Raw genomic sequence first — 18280 nt, 5'->3', positions numbered from 1 at the left:
CGAATGCGTCCCTGCGTGCCGACGCGCGCTGAAGACATCGATGATGCTCCGTCGTACGATTGTCCGCGAACCAATGTGACATCCAGCTGATGCTTAGATAAGGAATCCAGTATTGCCTCAGCTATAGATGATCCAGTTGTGCGCTGCAACTCGGCAACGTCAAAAAGAACCTCTCGAATGTCATCCGAGGAATCTACAAACCGCAAGCAAAGAGCGAGAAATCGACGATTGGAGTAGGGCTCTGTGACCTCGTCCGCCATGATAGAAAAAACTCTCTCACTGCCTCGAATTTGCGCGGCAACTTTTTCTTTAATCAGATCTTTTTTTATGCTGATCACCTCATTTTGAGTACCCTTAGATGTTAGCGTAGCATTGCGTGGCGCTTCCTCGAGATGCCGCTTTAGCAAAGGATCGTGCCTTGCAAGAAGAGTAAAAATCGCCAAGAAGTTGCCCTTGTTTGCGGAATCGCCCGACAAGTCGTCGCGGTGGCCTCGAAGAGCGATTGTTTGCCTGGCACAGAGGAGAACTGTTTCCACGATGCTGTTCAGGATGTGCAAGTTCTTTTCAAACAGTGCCTGATTTGCTTTAGAAACAACAGCGGGGAGAGTTTTAGTTGGATTTTCCAGCGCTGATCTGAAGATACTTGCTTGCATCATTGCATCTCTGTGAGCTACACTGTGCTCATGAGATTGAAGGGACCCTTCTTTCCCACACGCCTTGGACAAGTTTGTGAAAGCCGTCTTGACGAAGATATTTGGGTTGTGTCACGATTTAGTCCCGCGTTCGTGAACCTGGGAGGGTAGGGGTACCCTCCAGCCGAGAGACGACATGCAGCGTGCTGGTGGTGACGGTGACTGACCCCCGAGCAGCTGTGCTCGGAGGTGTTTATTGCCCGGCCACACACAAGGTTGCCCACCGAGCCTGGTGGGGTCACTGAACTTAGCGGCCAACGAATATCAGGGATGGGGGGCGCCACACACTTGTCACACCCCTCACCCCCAAGTTTGTTTGTCCTACACAAACACCAAACAACACCTGTCACCCCGGCGAGTAACGGTTCGGCGGTCTCCGCTGTCTCTCACTCCGCCGGAGCACAGGTGTCGAAGCCGTTGTGGCAGCATTAGGTGCTGCCTGGGTCACACTCGCTCCAGCTGTCGGCCTTGCAGGTGGCCCCGGGCTTGCAGGTGGCGCCACAGTTGTGCAAGTAGCACCAGCCCCTGGTGCTGTGCTGGCAGTGGTCGGTGTGGTTGGCTCCCCTGCCTGCTGGCTTCCTGAAGGGGCGGCTGGGGTCGCCAGGCGAGGCCTCACATGGTCAGCGTGCCGGTGCCACGCGGTCCCATCCGACATGCGAACGAGCAGTGACGATGCACTGGCAGGAGAGACCACGTGCCCGGCAGACCAGCGTGGACCAGGCCGGAAGTTCCTGGCGAAGACCGGAGTCCCAGACTCCGGCAAGGGCCCAGGACGGCAACCTCGGTCAGCCGCCAGCTTCTGCTTCAGCTGCTTCAGGAGCGCTGTGGACCGGAGGTCTGGGTGTAACACGTCCAACGGTGTCTTCACCATCCGGCCCAACAGCAGCTCACAGGGAGCACGGCCCGTGACGTCGTGGGGTGTGGTCCGGTACTGGAAGAGGAACCGGGCAACCTGTGTCCGGAAATCCCCAGCCTGGCTCTTTTTCAGCTTGTCTTTCACCGTTTGCACCACCCGCTCGGCAGCACCATTCGACGCAGGGTGGTACGGCGGAACCATCATCCGACGGATTCCGTTCTTCGTCAGCCAGGCCAGGTACTCCTCGCTGGCGAAAGCGGGACCGTTGTCGGACACGATGACGTCCGGCAACCCCTGGGCTGCGAAGACTTGCCGCAGCGCCGCAATGGTTGCTCCTGCCGAGGGAGTGGTGACTGGCAATACTTCCACCCACTTGGAGAAGGCGTCCACCACCACCAGGAAGTAGTGGCCCTTGAAGGGGCCCCCGAAGTCCACGTGCAGGCGGGACCAGGGTCTCTCCGGGAACGGCCAGGGGGTGATCTCCACATGGCGCGAGGCTCGCTGGTTCCCCTGGCAGACTTGGCAGCTCTGCACCATGTGAGCAATGTCCTGGTCCAGGCCAGGCCACCAAACGTGGGACCGGGCCACCATCTTGGTCTTCTCCACGCCTGGATGACCCGCGTGCAGCAACTGCAGGACCCTGGACCGCAGGCTCTGCGGAATCACCACCCTGGAGCCCCACAGCAGGCAGCCCTGCTGCAGGCTCAGCTCGCCGGCTTTGTGGCTGTACGTGCGCTCAGCCAACTCCTCCCCTCGGGACACCGCCTTGACCACCTGCGACAGGACTGGGTCCCGGCTGGTCGCCTGCGACACTGCCGACCTGGACAGCACCTCCGGGTAAGCGTGCTCCAGCATGAACACTTCGGCAGGTTCAGGAACTGCAGCAGGCACCTCCGGCAGGGGCAGTCGGCTCAGGGCGTCAGCAGGTGCCAGGTCCTTTCCCGGACGGTAGACCAGCCGGTAGCTGTAGGCCGCGAGCCTCAAGGCCCAGCGTACCACTCTAGGCGATGCCTGCACTGGAACCGCCTTGTCAGGCCCCAGCAGTCCCAGCAGCGGCTTGTGGTCCGTGACCGCCTCAAACCTCCGGCCCCACAGGTACTGGTGGAAGCGCTCGACCCCGAACATGAGGGCCAGGCCTTCTTTGTCCAGCTGGCTGTAACGCTGCTCTGCCGCATGAAGCCGACGGGACGCAAACGATACAGGGCGTTCCTGGCCATCCTTCTCCCGGTGGGCCAGGACGGCTCCCACGCCGTACGGTGACGCATCTACGGTCAGGACGACAGGCTTGGCCGGATCGAAGTGCACCAGCACCGGAGCCTTGGTGATGAGCTCCTTGCTGCGCTGGAAGGCCAAGTCCTGCTCCTTCTCCCAGGCCCACTGCTGTCCATCTCGAAGCAGAAGATGCAGCGGCTGCAGATGCGATGACAGGTTCGGCAGGAAGCTCCTGTAGAAGTTTACCAGGCCCAGGTAGCTCTGCAGCTCCTTCTTGTTCTGGGGCTTGGGCGCCTTGAGCACCGCCTCAACCTTGCGGGGTGCCGGGGCTAGGCCTGCCTGGGAAATGATATGGCCCAGGTACTCAACGCTGGGGGCCAAGAACACGCACTTCTCCAGCTTGAGCTTCAGCCCGGCATCCTGCAGTCGTGCCAGGACGTTGTGTAGGTTCTGCAGGTGGTCTTCGTCGTCGGTACCGGTCACCAGGATATCGTCCAAGTACACCGCCACGTGCCTCATGCCCCTGAACAGGTTGTCCATCTCTCTCTGGAAAATGGCAGGAGCTGAGGCCACGCCGAACGGTAGGCGCGTGTACTGGAAGAGTCCCAGCGTTGTCGAAATGGTGACATACTTCCGGGACGACTCCTGGAGCACCAGCTGCTGGTACGCATCTCTGAGGTCGAGCTTGGTGAACTTCTGTCCCCCGGACAGTGCCGACCAGAGATCTTCAATGCGTGGCAGCGGGTACTTCTCGACCGTAGCGACGGGGTTGATGGTGACCTTGAAGTCCCCGCAGATCCTTACACTGCCGTCTTGCTTCAGGACTGGCACGATGGGAGCAGCCCACTCCGAAGATTTGACGGGCACCAGGATCTCGTCTCGCTGCAGCCGTTGCAGCTCCTGGGTGACCCCGTCCTTCAAGGCGAATGGCAGCGGGCGCGGCTTGAAAAACCGGGGCTTGGCTCCCTCTGGAACATGAATGCTTGCCGCCGTGCCTGTGAATGTGCCCACCCCGGGCTGGAACAGGGCCTCGAACTTGGTCAGGAGGCCGGGGACGTCTGCCACTGCATGCACTGCTTCCTGGTACTCCGGCAGCCTCACGCCCAACGCCTGGATCCAGTTCCGGCCCAGCAGCGTCGGTGACGGCCCCTTGGTCAGGTACAGGGGAAGGGTGGCCTCCCTGTCGCCAAGGCGGACGCTGACCTGGGCTTGACCCTCGACTTAGGCGAGCTGTCCGGAGTAGCTGCGCAGCATGACGCCCGACGCCTCGACGGACACGCCAGGAAAGGTGCGCTTGAAGGCTTTCCCGGCCATGACCGACACACTGGCCCCTGTGTCCAGCTCCATGGAGATGGGGCGCCCGCAGACTTCGACGGTCAGCATGTATGGTGGCACCGACGGCTGCACTGTGCCCGCGTGCCACATGTCGAAAATCTGCGGGTGCTCGGCCACGACGTGAAGCCTAGCCGCGGCACCCGAAGCTGCTGCCGCACGCCGCCGCCTACCCTTGCGCAGACTTCCTTGGCCGTGGGCTGGCGCGGAACCTGTGCTCGACGCCGGCTGCTGCTTCCGTCCGTCCGCCGTCGTCCCCCCTCGGCACGCCCGAGCAATGTGCCCAGTTCTTCCGCACGCAAAGCACTCCGCTTGCGCGAACTGGCACTGGGAGGGGGGGTGGTCACCACCGCAGCGAACGCACCTGCCATGCCGTGCCGCCATCTTGTTCACCGCCGCCTCCGCCGACGGTGAGCCGGCCGCACGCGCTATCTCGCCCGCGTCCTTGGCCGCAGCCTCCATCGCCAGCGCTGCCTTCACGGCGTCGTCCAACGAGGGGTCGGGAAGCTCCAGGAGTCGCGTCTGCATGGCGGGGTCGTTGATGCCGCAGACGAAACGGTCCCGGAGCAGCGAGTCGAGCTGCTCCCCGAAGGCGCAGCCGCTCGCCAACCCTCGCAGCGCTGCGACGAACTGCCCGAGCGTCTCTCCGTCTCGGCGGCTCCGGTTATTGAAGCGAAAACGCTCCATTAGCGTCGACGGAGCCGGGCTGTAGTGCGAGCGTAGCGTCGCGAGCAGCTCACCCAGCGACTTGTCGTGCGGCGTGGCCGGCTTGAGCAGGTCGAGCAGGAGAGCGAAGACGCGGGTCCCGCAGCTGGCCAGGAAGATGTCGCGCTGTTTTGCCTCGGGTGTGTCGTTCGCCCGGAAAAACACGCCGACTTGTTCCTCGTAAACCGGCCAGGCGGACCCTTCACCCTCGAACGGCTCGAGCCTCCCGTACAGCGGCATGGCGTAATGGCGGCTGGCTTGAGGGGGCGGTGTCTCGGCGTTCTCGGTGGCGGCGTTCACGGTGGCTTCGGCCGCTCCGCGGGCTTCTTCCCTCGTCGCCAGTGTCAATGGCGACGGGTGGCGACGAATCCCATCCTCGTCGCCAGTGTCACGATTTAGTCCCGCGTTCGTGAACCTGGGAAGGTAGGGGTACCCTCCAGCCGAGAGACGACATGCAGCGTGCTGGTGGTGACGGTGACTGACCCCCGAGCAGCTGTGCTCGGAGGTGTTTATTGCCCGGCCACACACAAGGTTGCCCACCGAGCCTGGTGGGGTCACTGAACTTAGCGGCCAACGAATATCAGGGATGGGGGGCGCCACACACTTGTCACAGGTTGTAGGAGGGGCGCTGTGTCTTTGGGGGAAATAGAATGCAGACCTTGCACAGTCCACCGCTTAGGTGTTTACTGTAAACTAGGCAACTGTGCTTTTCAAGCCAGCTTATTTGAAAGCTGAGCCGTTTTTGGCGATTACATTTCCCTTTCGTCACCGTTTGCGTAAGCAGTTGCGCTTGCTTCGGCGGAACGAACGGATCTTTCAAAAATGCCAAGCGTTGTTCATCAGACAATACCTCGAGGTCGATAGTCCCGTCGGCAATGTATCCAAGATCTCGGCTTGCTAGGGGCGAGGCCAGACCATCGGCACTCAATGGAGGGTCCACTGAAGTTCTGGCACTTGCAGAACCTTGATCGGGACATTGTTGGGCACCGTCATCCGGATCTGCGGAGCTATCAGTTCCGTCCACGTGTGCTGTGAAAGAAAATTATATAGTACATAAGTAAATCATAATACATAAAATAAGTAGCGAGAACGCGTCGAACATTGGCATTACAAAGTATACCTCTCATTTTTATCGCCGGAATGCTGTTTTTATATGGCACGTGTAAAGTACTGACACGTAGACGGGTACGTAAAAGTCGTATAGCCTATGTGTCTCTTCTGTACATGTGTTATTTATTACTCAAGTACGGCCGTGATTCAAGCCTCAATGCACAAGCGATGTGGGGTGTACGCGCTGGCGTCTGTACCGCAAATTTTTCGAAATAGAATTGTACATGCATGGAATGTTGCACCCGCGCTTGTAGTCGTTTTCGGTTAGCGATTCAATTAAAATCTCTCTCTCGCGGCGAACAGGCGCACATGCGTGACTGCTCTCGGACATGCTCGTTTGTGCAATAAACATTCACATTGAAATTAAGTAATTGAGAAAATTAACAGGATTACAACACACTAAACAGCGAGTCCATCTCATTAAGCAATATACGCAGATGGCTGACGCGAGATTCAACAAGTCAAATGATTGGACTTACCAGCTGAGGTGTCATCTGCTCGTTGGCGCTTGGAAGATCCATTGTTAACGTCTGCCTTTCCCCAAAATTCGGAGAGTCTTTTCTGCTTCTGAGACATTCTTGAGCTTACGCCATGCGACAGGGCTAGCTAGTAAAGTTTCGGTTCTTTGATTCAACTCTTCTCGGCGTCCTAGACGCGCAGCCCCACAGCCGGACTCAACACTCCCCGCGCTTCTTACGGCCTGCTCAATGTACAGGAGCGGCGAATACAGGGCAGCACCACCGCACGTTCGCAAGGGTAGTGCGGGCAGCGTTGTGACTCTGGGGTCCGGTAAAGGCGAACCCGAGTAGGGATGAGAGGGATGAGAGAGAAGTAGACGGACTGAACAGTTTGTTTACGTTGCAAATGGAGAGAAAAAGAGCTCAAGCAAAGGGGCACGTTCTTACGTTCACTTCAGGCCCTTGAGGGAGTCGTTATCCTTAAAATCACACACACAAACAAACACGCACACACAAGCATACAAACACAGTTCGTAGAAACGGAGAAGTTCGCTGTGGAAGCGTGCGGCCCGCGGTCTGGCGGGACACAAGGAAGCCGCGGTAACCAAACCCGCGTCGGCGCATTACGCTCCACGCCGCGCAGTCTTCGGCAAGCCGTAAGCGGCCATAGCGTCTTCGGAGTAGGCGTCTGGCCGGCTACGGGTGCGGCCTCAATAAATAACCTCCCCTCTCCAAGCGGTAGTTTTGCGACTGAGTTGACAACGCGCCGCTAGTAAACACCACACCAGCATGTGCGCATCCGCAGTGTTCCCCGGTACCGGAAGAAGTCCGGCGGAAAAGCGCGCGGCCTGCAGCCCAGCGGGTCACAGCTTAGGGAAACCGCACTAACCCAACACATATGTCGGCACCGCCGCCGTTTTGCAGACGCCGCAGGCATCGGCAACTCGAAGAAAGCGCCCGCTTCTTCGAAACAAGTGGTTGGCCGGCCCAGGTTGGAGCCTAGATAAATAACCTCCCCCTTCTTGCGGCAGTTCTGCGGCGGACGTGACAACCACGCGGGGAATGCCGGAGTGTGCGCGTCTACGGTGTAACCCGGTTGCGCACAAATCACTTAGCGACTGCGTGGTTTTCGGCGCCACTTAGGTGGTGTCAGAGCTGGCTTGCGCTCGCATTTCCGGTGTTCGCAGCAAATGCTAAAGCGACGAGGCGCACAGTGTGCACCTCGTACAGATAAGATGCTAAGAAAAAGAGAACCTGAAGACCTTTTTTTTTTGTGGTGGTGGTGGTGGTTGGGGGGGGGGGGGGGCGTCGTTCGCCTCTTTCGCCGCCCCCACACCCTTGGGACCGCCACTGGGTCTTAGTACGGAGGCAGCTGTTCGTGGATGCCTGTGGTGGTTGTTTCTGCGGAAAACGTGGCTTTTACTGCGTAGCATTCCTTGCCGCGTACCACCCACCCCCAGGACAGTGTAACGCCCTACCTTTGCACAAAAATGCGTAATTGGCGTAAGTTACACAATTAATCATCATAATGGCGGAAATAATTTTACAGATAAGATTTCAGAAAACCAAATATACAAGCAATGAAAAAGAATTATCAGCTAGGCCTCTTCTACAACCTGAGGGGTCACCTTCTTGGGGGTATAAATTCAAAAATTAAGGGGGGGGTCAGGACATCCGGACCCCCCCTCTGGATCCGCCAATGCCCGGAACTCTACGAGCGGATCGAGTGCTGTGTCTGTGCGCGAGTGCCCGCGGACCTGGCCCACATCATGTGGGGCTGCGACGAACAGTGCGCGCGCGACGGAGGCGACCGCCTCCCGCCGGACATTCGCGAGTTGATCGGCTCCCCGGAGCACGGCAACCAGCTCAGGGCCGTCCAGCGGCTCGAGGAAGCTCTGGCGCTGCAACGGCGAAAGGAAAGCCAGCGCCCCTCGCCTCCCGGCCCCCGCGGGGGTCGAGCGGACGGCGACGGCGCGGGCGATCCGAGTAACCCGCGCGGCCGGCCGGGCACGACGCCTCGGGCTCCGCCCGCTACCTAGCGCAGGTAGTTAGACGAGGTGCGGCGAAGCCCTGCGTGGCCTGACCCGCACCTTTCTCGCAGGACGAATCAATACAAGTCATTTCTCTCTCTCTCTCTCGGTTTGTTTCACGACGCGGTCTGCCCGCTGTTGTTTACTCCGACAATGCCCTGGCATTTCAGGCAGCCAGTCGTGAGTTGAAAGCGGCGTACTGACTTCTGCGCCATTGCCAGGTCCAGGACTACTGTTCTACTAACCGTATTACCTGGAAATTCATTGCCGAACGCGGTCCGTGGTGGGGAGGTTTTTGGGAAAGGATGATTCGATCAGTCAAAGGCTGCCTCCGGAAAATACTAGGGAAGGGCTGCTTCAATTTTGAGCAGCTCGGTACCCTAATCGCAGAAGTTGAGAATGCGATAAATTCTAGGCCACTAACCTACATCTCCTCTGACGCTACTGAGGCAGTGGTACTTACGCCTTCGCATTTCCTAACTGGTAGGAAGTCCGCTGCGTTGCCTAGCTCCAATAGTGGCGAACCATCTTCGAATCGCGCTGATACCCTCAAGCTGTGAAAGTGCAGGCAGAAAAAAGTAAACGACTTTTGGAAGCGCTGGTATAAAGAATACCTTTTGTCCCTTAGAAGCGCGCATATCAGAGGAGTGCAGCCTGATAACCAGTTTAAGGTTGGCGAGGTAGTCGTCATCAAGGAAGACAAGGTGCCCATAACATTCTGGAAACTCGGTAGGATAACCACAGTGTACTCATCGAGGGACAATCATGTTAGGGCATGTAGGGTCGCTTTACCAGGAGGTAGAGAAGTGACTAGACCAGTACAGCTGTTGTGCCCGCTGGAGTTGGGGGAGTGAACTTTGTCGGGCGCGGAGGATGTTGTAAATTGTATTTGAATATCGCGCTGAACCGTCACGTCATTGGAATGAGCCGCGCAAGGAAGACGACGATGAAGAGGAGCTGTACGTCAAGCACGCAGCGCGAGCTGTACTTTTGCTTTGTATTCGAAAAGAGAACACGACGACGCTTGCTGCGATGGATGCCGGGTTTCGCGTCTTTTCTTCGGCGCCACTAAAAGCCGAAGCGCGGTTTTCCCACAGGCCGTGCTCAACAGTGCTCCAGTGGACCTGACCTCGGTCGTGGATGGCCCCATGGAATGCGCCGCCGTCACGGTGCGCATGGGTTCCACGGACACCACTGTGGCCAGCGTCTACGTTCGTCCAACGCGGCCCTGGGATGCCACAGCAGTGGGGCGGCTGCGGGCCCGCCTGGGCCAGGACGTTGTCGTGTGCGGGGATTTTAATGCGCACAACCCGGCCTGGGGCAGCCCCCGCACCACCCGCAGGGGACGATAGCTGCTGGATTCTGCCACAACTGCGGCCCAGCTACACCTGCGGCCCAGCTACACCTGCGGCCGGAGTCCCCCCAGGACCCGCAAGTGGTGGCCATTTGCGGCGCCGATATCACATTCCGAGAGCTACGGGCAGCCCTGGATCGATGCCCCAAGCGGCGGAGCGCCCTTGGCATTGACGGGGTGACGTATCAGATGCTCCGGAACCTGGACTTCACCCAGCTGGAGCCACTTCTGCAGCTCATCAACCGGGTGTGGAGGGAGGAAAGTCTTCCACTATGGTCCCTAGAATATTGGCTAGTCTGCCGTCCGCGCGCCTTCCTATGGGGAGGCGTGTCCGCGCCGCTGATGCACGCGCAGCGCTGCGCAGAGGGCGCTGCCAGCAATCGGAGCGCCCGAGGGGTGTCCCTATTCGCACGCCCCGTGGGAACAATTTTTATTTTTAGTTCGCACGCCGCGTGGGAACAATTTTTATTTTTAGTTCGCACGCCGCGTGCCAACAATTTTTATTTCTTGTTCGCACGCAACTGAAAGGGAGAGGAGGAATACACGTCCAGCCGTCCAGCCAGTTCACTGTTCACTCAGCCGTCCAGCTGACGACTCTGTGGAAATGTGGGAGGCCTCGTGTTTGTGCTGCTACAGGTGCTACAGAGAGGAAAAGAAGAATTATTTGTAGTTGGCCCTCAACGTGTAAGTATTAGTTAATTGTATCGGCGCCTTTGTGACTGTATTGCAACGCTACTTGTGATACATTCAAGCAGTGCTCAGAGATCTGTCTCAGTTTGGCGGGTGAATTTGTGACGACGGCGAACGCTACCGATGTTTGTTGTCCCGCGAAGGTTTGCGTCATTTTCTCCGCGCATGTGCCAGCTTGACGCGGTGGGCACATCGGCTGCCTACGCAAGTTATGTCAACGCCTCCTAAAAATGCGTCATTGGCATTGGAGGCAAGTGAGACAGTAAAAAAAAAGGAAGTAAAAAAACAACTTAAAATGGCCACTTTCGAGCGTTTCGAGCATGCTGATGCCTGGCCGAACGTTATAAACGTTGGTCTGGTCTTCATCATCCTCGTTGCACGTTCAAAAGTGCCTTTTCGGCGCCAAGAAGTAACCAAGTGGTCCTGTTGCCTGGCCTGTTTCTTAACTAATGTGAAATGTGATCGCATCGTGGTTGTTGTTATCTGAAATGTTATTGTTTTTGTGTCGTGTTTTTTATCCGGCGATATGCACCATCTAGTCCAACAGCGTATATTACTGAAATGTGACATTAGTGCAAAATTTGTAAGATAATGGGAGTGGTTTTGCTGAAAGCTTTTTTTTTTCATGTGTGGTGCAACCCTTTCATGTATGTTGCAGGGTGTTGCAACATATAAACTGTTCTCTGCAACACTCTGTATATTTCTCATTAGAGAGCAGTATTATAACTGTAGATCGTTGCGTGAAAACAGACTTTTTGATAGCTCTGCAGGATGGGACCCTAGACAAGCGCCCTTCCCCTCTCCTCTCAAAACTGTACCTGCGGTCTGATCCGCAAATATGCGAATGGGCTCAGCACTGAATGCTGTTTGTACTGATTAGCGTCCTCTATTGTCACTTCTTTTATTTTTGCTGTATCTAAATGTACTCAGACATACCCGCAAAATTGCTCAGCGATACAGCGGACGTATTGGCAAAATTTTTAAAATTTGTGTTGGCACACTGGACTGCTCTCGACCTCTTCGATTATCAACCACTAATTGTTTGCCACCTTAGCGAGCTGATCCAGGAGCTTTAAGCCACTTGAGACACCGGCCTGGTCATGATTGTTCTAATGCCACGTGATCATCTTGTACAGTTCGATGCTTTCCATACAGTTCTGTCCAGACAGGATGCCAGCTGTCAGTAAAGTTCTGTCTAGGGGAAACGCAACTCATGGTGGGAGCAGTCTTTCTTAAGCCCTTTCGGTGCACTGACAAGCCATAATCACTGCTAATTATTATTCAATACTAATAATTACAGTCGAACCTCATTATAACAAAGTAGTTTCGTGGCAGTAAATTAGTTTATTGTACCTGATAGGCGTTGTAATGGTAGAGGTAAAACTTGGCTCTAACGAATCGGTAATCTGGCTAGTGGAAAAACCCTAGCCACAAAAACGCATTATTCTAGGCTTTGAACTTACTGTAAACGAGTTAATCCTTAGCTGTCTCCTTGTGGCATTTCAAACTAAATGGACCCAAACATGAGAACGTGAAATTCCACAGGTCAAATATCATTTGAGAGAACAGGCCTGCATTATTATTTATTTGAAGAAGGACGTGATATTTGTACAGTGGCTTTTCATAGCACCGAACAGAATAAAGGTTTCCGCAGTGACCACGCACAAAACGGCCTTTTCTACTTCTACAGTTTTGGGCGTTGGGAGGTTTTTCTTCATTACAGCCGATATCGCGTGCAGCTCTTGCAGTTCCACTTTCTGACACTGAAATGATGCGTGACCAACCAACATTTGTATTTAGTTTGTTATAGCCGATAATTTGCTATATCATTGTTCATTACAATGAGGTTCAACTGTACAAATGATTGGACTAACTCTAGCTCAGTTCAAATGGAACTCCAAACCGCTACCCCATGCCCACTTCACACCATGTAGCAACAGCAGTTTTTCTTGATATTGACTCAAACTGCCAAAATGCATCTCCTCAATGACTAGCCAGAATCCCTGTTAATTATTAATCATTGTTATTACTGATGATTGGACTAACTCTGGCTTAATTCGGGTGGAACCCCAAGCTGCTGCCCTAAGCCCATTTCACAATACAAAGCAAGAGCTGTCTGCCATGATTTTACCCAACCGGCCAAACCGCTTCCACTCACTGACTAGCCTGAGCCACTGTTAATAATAAAAACAAATGATTGGGCGTAACTCTTGCGACAGCTACGTCAGCCTTAGCTTCAGTGAGCAATAGCGGTTTGGCCAGTTGTGTAAAAATCAAGACCGACTGCTCTCACTACGTGAATTGTAAAACGGGCATTAAGTATAGCTATTACAAAACGGTATCCACGGGCATGCACACACTAAAGGAAAGCTTGTGAAGATTCGAATACATCCGAGTTCAACCTAGTGCTCCAAACTACCTTTAAAAAATTTTGCGTATTGGACTAACTCTGGCTTAATTCGGGTGGAACCCCAAGCTGCTACCCTAAGCCCATTTCACAATACAAAGCAAGAGCTGTCTGCCATGATTTTACCCAACCGGCCAAACCGCTTCCACTCACTGACTAGCCTGAGCCACTGTTAATAATAAAAACAAATGATTGGGCGTAACTCTTGCGACAGCTACGTCAGCCTTAGCTTCAGTGAGCAATAGCGGTTTGGCCAGTTGTGTAAAAATCAAGACCGACTGCTCTCACTACGTGAATTGTAAAACGGGCATTAAGTATAGCTATTACAAAACGGTATCCACGGGCATGCACACACTAAAGGAAAGCTTGTGAAGATTCGAATACATCCGAGTTCAACCTAGTGCTCCAAACTACCTTTAAAAAATTTTGCGTATTGGACTAACTCTGGCTTAATTCGGGTGGAACCCCAAGCTGCTACCCTAAGCCCATTTCACAATACAAAGCAAGAGCTGTCTGCCATGATTTTACCCAACCGGCCAAACCGCTTCCACTCACTGACTAGCCTGAGCCACTGTTAATAATAAAAACAAATGATTGGGCGTAACTCTTGCGACAGCTACGTCAGCCTTAGCTTCAGTGAGCAATAGCGGTTTGGCCAGTTGTGTAAAAATCAAGACCGACTGCTCTCACTACGTGAATTGTAAAACGGGCATTAAGTATAGCTATTACAAAACGGTATCCACGGGCATGCACACACTAAAGGAAAGCTTGTGAAGATTCGAATACATCCGAGTTCAACCTAGTGCTCCAAACTACCTTTAAAAAATTTTGCGTATTGGACTAACTCTGGCTTAATTCGGGTGGAACCCCAAGCTGCTACCCTAAGCCCATTTCACAATACAAAGCAAGAGCTGTCTGCCATGATTTTACCCAACCGGCCAAACCGCTTCCACTCACTGACTAGCCTGAGCCACTGTTAATAATAAAAACAAATGATTGGGCGTAACTCTTGCGACAGCTACGTCAGCCTTAGCTTCAGTGAGCAATAGCGGTTTGGCCAGTTGTGTAAAAATCAAGACCGACTGCTCTCACTACGTGAATTGTAAAACGGGCATTAAGTATAGCTATTACAAAACGGTATCCACGGGCATGCACACACTAAAGGAAAGCTTGTGAAGATTCGAATACATCCGAGTTCAACCTAGTGCTCCAAACTACCTTTAAAAAATTTTGCGTATTGGACTAACTCTGGCTTAATTCGGGTGGAACCCCAAGCTGCTACCCTAAGCCCATTTCACAATACAAAGCAAGAGCTGTCTGCCATGATTTTACCCAACCGGCCAAACCGCTTCCACTCACTGACTAGCCTGAGCCACTGTTAATAATAAAAACAAATTATTGGGCGTAACTCTTGCGACAGCTACGTCAGCCTTAGCTTCAGTGAGCAATAGCGGTTTGGCCAGTTGTGTAAAAATCAAGACCGACTGCTCTCACTACGTGAATTGTAAAACGGGCATTAAGTATAGCTATTACAAAACGGTATCCACGGGCATGCACACACTAAAGGAAAGCTTGTGAAGATTCGAGTACATCCGAGTTCAACCTAGTGCTCCAAACTACCTTTAAAAAATTTTGCGTGTAGCTTTCCTGCTCATGGCAGTCCTTTCAACAGTGATTACTAGTCGCGCAAGTTGCACGACTAGGTTCCTGAGCCATAGAAACTATCCCATAGAAATGCATGGGGAGTACGATTTGACAGCGAATTACACAAAAAATATTCAGAATCCTGGAAAATTATCTTACTGTTTTCATCTTCACGTTGACTTTTTGCTTTATGCCAAATATCACTTTCTTGAAGTGGTTTTGCTAGGTTCCTGAGAGGTCGGAATTTTGAGCGAGAAAGCTGGGTATGTCTGACGTATCCTTAATAAGAACTTTTGTGGGTATGTCTGCTGTACCTTTAAAAAGTGTTTAATTTTCTGCCCCTTCCACCTACTGACACAACGATCAACTCGCAAGAGCTTTTCCACTAGTTGACCTGCTCATTTTCTTCAATTAAATGCTCTTATTGTTGCCCTGCATGCATGCACATTTTAGGTGAAAGATCGGTGTTTCTGACCCCGTTGCTTGGACAGCTCAAGTGGTTTAGCTGAACATATTGCGTATGGGCACTCATATTTCTTTTCCTTTACAGATTTTCGTTTTCTTGTGTAAGGCATATATATAAATTCATTAGACTGCTGTTCTTAGCCATTGTTGAATTTTCTTCATATGCAGGCTGTCCCTGTCGACGTTTGCTTCAGCGAAGGCATGAGGGCCATCGTTGTGGCTGGTTTTATGAAAAACAGCTAATTCGGCACCCTCAATTAATTAATTCACAAGAAGCTACTGAGTGTTTTAAAAATATCTTTGAGTTGAGATTTTTCAGCAGAGGTGGAATTTCGTCCTTGGGGCATTTCTTCCTCTCAACCGTGCATGCTGAAAAAGTGTGGTGTGCGTTATAAACAACTGGAGGGACCGCACAGTTGCTCAGAACAGGCTTCAGTTTCTCATTGCAGCATGGTGACCATCACTTTAGCTGGGACTTTAGAGATAAAGGGCAGCTATATATTTCTAGGGGCAAAGATTAGACATACAGACAGGGTGATGTAAACTTTTATTTAAGCAATAGAGGAATGTGGTGTGGGAGAAGAAGCTATTGCAAATGAGTGACCATCTTAGTCCAATTGACTGTACGCTGCAGTTGCCCGAGTTCAGGGCCCTCTGATCTTTGAGCGGGTAATTGGAGAGATTTTTTCAATTGGTGCATTTATGTTAAGCAGCTATCTTCCTCTGACTGTGGCTGAACTGACACCAGATTCTCTAAAATAATCGTCGTCATTTTGAAGTGATGCAGTATTGGTGCACAAATGCATGTGTGCCTTGGTTGGAAGTCCCGCAGAGGAGTGGAAGATTGTAGAAATCGCACAGTACGTCTTGCTACTGTGCACGTCTTAGCGAGCTGAGACGTGCAACAGGCAGAACAATGCACCCTGATTCTCCTGCTCCTCCACAGGATTCCCTAACCAAGGAAAACGTGCACATTAATGCCACATTGCATAAAAATTACAGCCATAATTTTAGAGAATTCAGGCCCTGATGTCTGGTGTTCCATTGCTGTGCGCCATAAATGTGAAAGCACTGCTTGACTCGGTAGGCTGAAATCCGGCATCGTAACAGAGAAACGGTGGGCAAAATGGATGACAGCCTGGTCACACACACAATGCACCCATGATCTTTCACAGATCTCCAGATACTATATTGTACATCGGCTCGTACCGTCAGGCTCAATTCGTTATAACCAATAATAAGAATAAGTGCAATTAATAAGCGGTTTATTTTACCATACAACATATAGGTAAGTTGATGGTGCCGTGACTTTATTATGTCCAATGATGTTATGAGTGGGTTGGACTGTATATACATATAATGTTTCTGTGGGTTGTTTTTATTGCTTCGAAATAATCTTTGGCTGCTACAACTCCCTTATTTTTTCTCTCCAAAACAGACTTATTGCTGCTCCCAAACAGTCCAAAATGACTGGGGCCAACCACATCACTTCCAGTGGGTTCCAGTTGCTTTGAGGCCTCTGGACAGTTTGGAAGGTACCCCAGAGCTTGCGACATGTAGGTAAACCTCCCAGCCAATGCGCGATCCAGCTCATCCCTGCCTGCCAGCCAGTTGGCATGGCATCTGCAGCCAGCGTGGTGTGCTGGTAGGCCATCCATTCAGCAATGGGACTTGGAGCACTTTTCCCTACTTTCCCCACTGCCACCTTCAGCTTGACATTGGTGGCGTCTCACAGTGGACGAGGTCCTGGAACAGCTCTACCCCCTTCACCAGCTCCACCATGGCAAGGCACTTGCAGAACTGGACCCCGTAGGCGACATGGTGCTGTGTGGAACGCAGGGCTGGCTTCCCGAGTGGTGTAATGTGCAGTGGTTAATAAAGTCCTCAGAAACGTGAAGTCTCAGCAGCAGAAACTGACGACACACTGTGGATGAATTCTCTGAGGCGCTGCTCTGTAACCAACATGGGCTGGGCCTCATGCAATTTGCCCGCAGTGAGGCAGCACATGTGACCTAACCCTTGTTGTAGCTATCTTGCAGCTGTCACTAGAAGCAGTTATAAGGAATAACTCTTAAAGAAGTCATGAAAGTTAATCGCGAGCCTCACTCTTTGCGGCCAATGCTGTGCTTCTCGGCACCAAAGGTGATTTTACGGTCCGTAACCAGTTCTAGTACCAAGGGCCCTTCAGAACTTTGGAAAAAAACCTGTTTGGCAAATGTAACAAAAATGGTGTCAAACATGAGGAATGATTGTGGTGGCATTGTCTATACAAAAAAAAACAGCTTTTTTGCAATACTTCGGGCAGCAACGTCTGCTTAACACCTCGAATTTGTCTCCAGTGAGTCCGACTTTCTCTGTGACTGCACAATGGCTTCAGACAATGACAAGAACGACAATGATCGTGATGATGCACTGGCTTGTGAGTAACTATGCATAAGTAATGCAAACCTACTGCTCCCTTTTTGTTTGGTGACTGGCAGGCATTGAGGCAGAGCTGCCCTTCATAGCGGTTTTTTCTTCACAGTTTAAGTTAATTCCAAGCTTAAACCCATATTTTTAAATCATAATGCAAAAAAATTCCGATTAGAGAAAATTTTGAGAATTGAATGTTTTTTTAGAAACAATGTGGAGGTGCAAGGTGCAAACTTGGGAATGGGGAATAGAAAAGTAATTGGGCTATATACCTAAAAGCATGTAACGATAGAAAGGTGAAGCCTTCTGATTTGGGTGCACCCGTTGTGAAGGAGAAGGTAAGGCTTGGAAGAGTTCGGGTGATGCAGTTGTCCCTAGTTGACAAGGTAGTGACAGTGCAGTACAGCTGGTCAACGTCGTCAAGGAAGAATCATGAATATGAAGTTTGAGCAAGGGCCAAATCTTCACTGGTTTGATAGACACGTGGTAGTTGGGTCAACCACTAATGACAGGTGTAGACATTGGGTAGGACACCGCAATGAGATCTGGCTGCTGGTACCCTATGCCACTGCCCTTCCACGGTGTCACCTAGAAGACACATGGAAGGTTGTGCGACCGGCAGCATCAGGTACAACACTGGGGCCTAACGTAACTACACTGGATTTGTTGCAGCACTTCCTGCCTCACCATCTCGTCACAAATGTGCATGTAGCACAACAAAATGCACTGTAGTGCAGTATTGCATCAAAATTCTGCGCCAGGCACTTGCAATACATGCAAATTAGGTAAGAACACTAGAGAAACCAAACTTAACTGTGTGCCTGCTCCTCTCAATTTCAAACATTTCAACAAAGATGGAAAAATAAAATGCACGTCTCGAACCTGTTTGCTCTCTGCTGCTAAAGACAATATA

The 18280-nt window shown here is 52.3% G+C and overlaps 1 long non-coding RNA gene across 1 annotated transcript; it reads left to right on the top strand.

The window, feature by feature from the left end:
• Positions 1–10274: 10274 nt before the first annotated feature.
• Positions 10275–16852, top strand: LOC144167164 (uncharacterized). The gene is made up of 2 exons (XR_013321868.1): positions 10275–10433; positions 16394–16852. It is a non-coding gene; the product is annotated as an uncharacterized LOC144167164 (long non-coding RNA).
• Positions 16853–18280: the final 1428 nt, after the last annotated feature.

This window comes from Haemaphysalis longicornis, unplaced genomic scaffold (genome assembly GCF_048455015.1).
Source record: "Haemaphysalis longicornis isolate Haplotype H1 unplaced genomic scaffold, Haemaphysalis longicornis Haplotype H1 scaffold_2, whole genome shotgun sequence".
NCBI lineage: Eukaryota > Metazoa > Arthropoda > Arachnida > Ixodida > Ixodidae > Haemaphysalis > Haemaphysalis longicornis.
The sequence above is the reverse complement of the archived record's forward strand: the minus strand, read 5'-3'. Positions and strand labels throughout refer to the sequence as shown.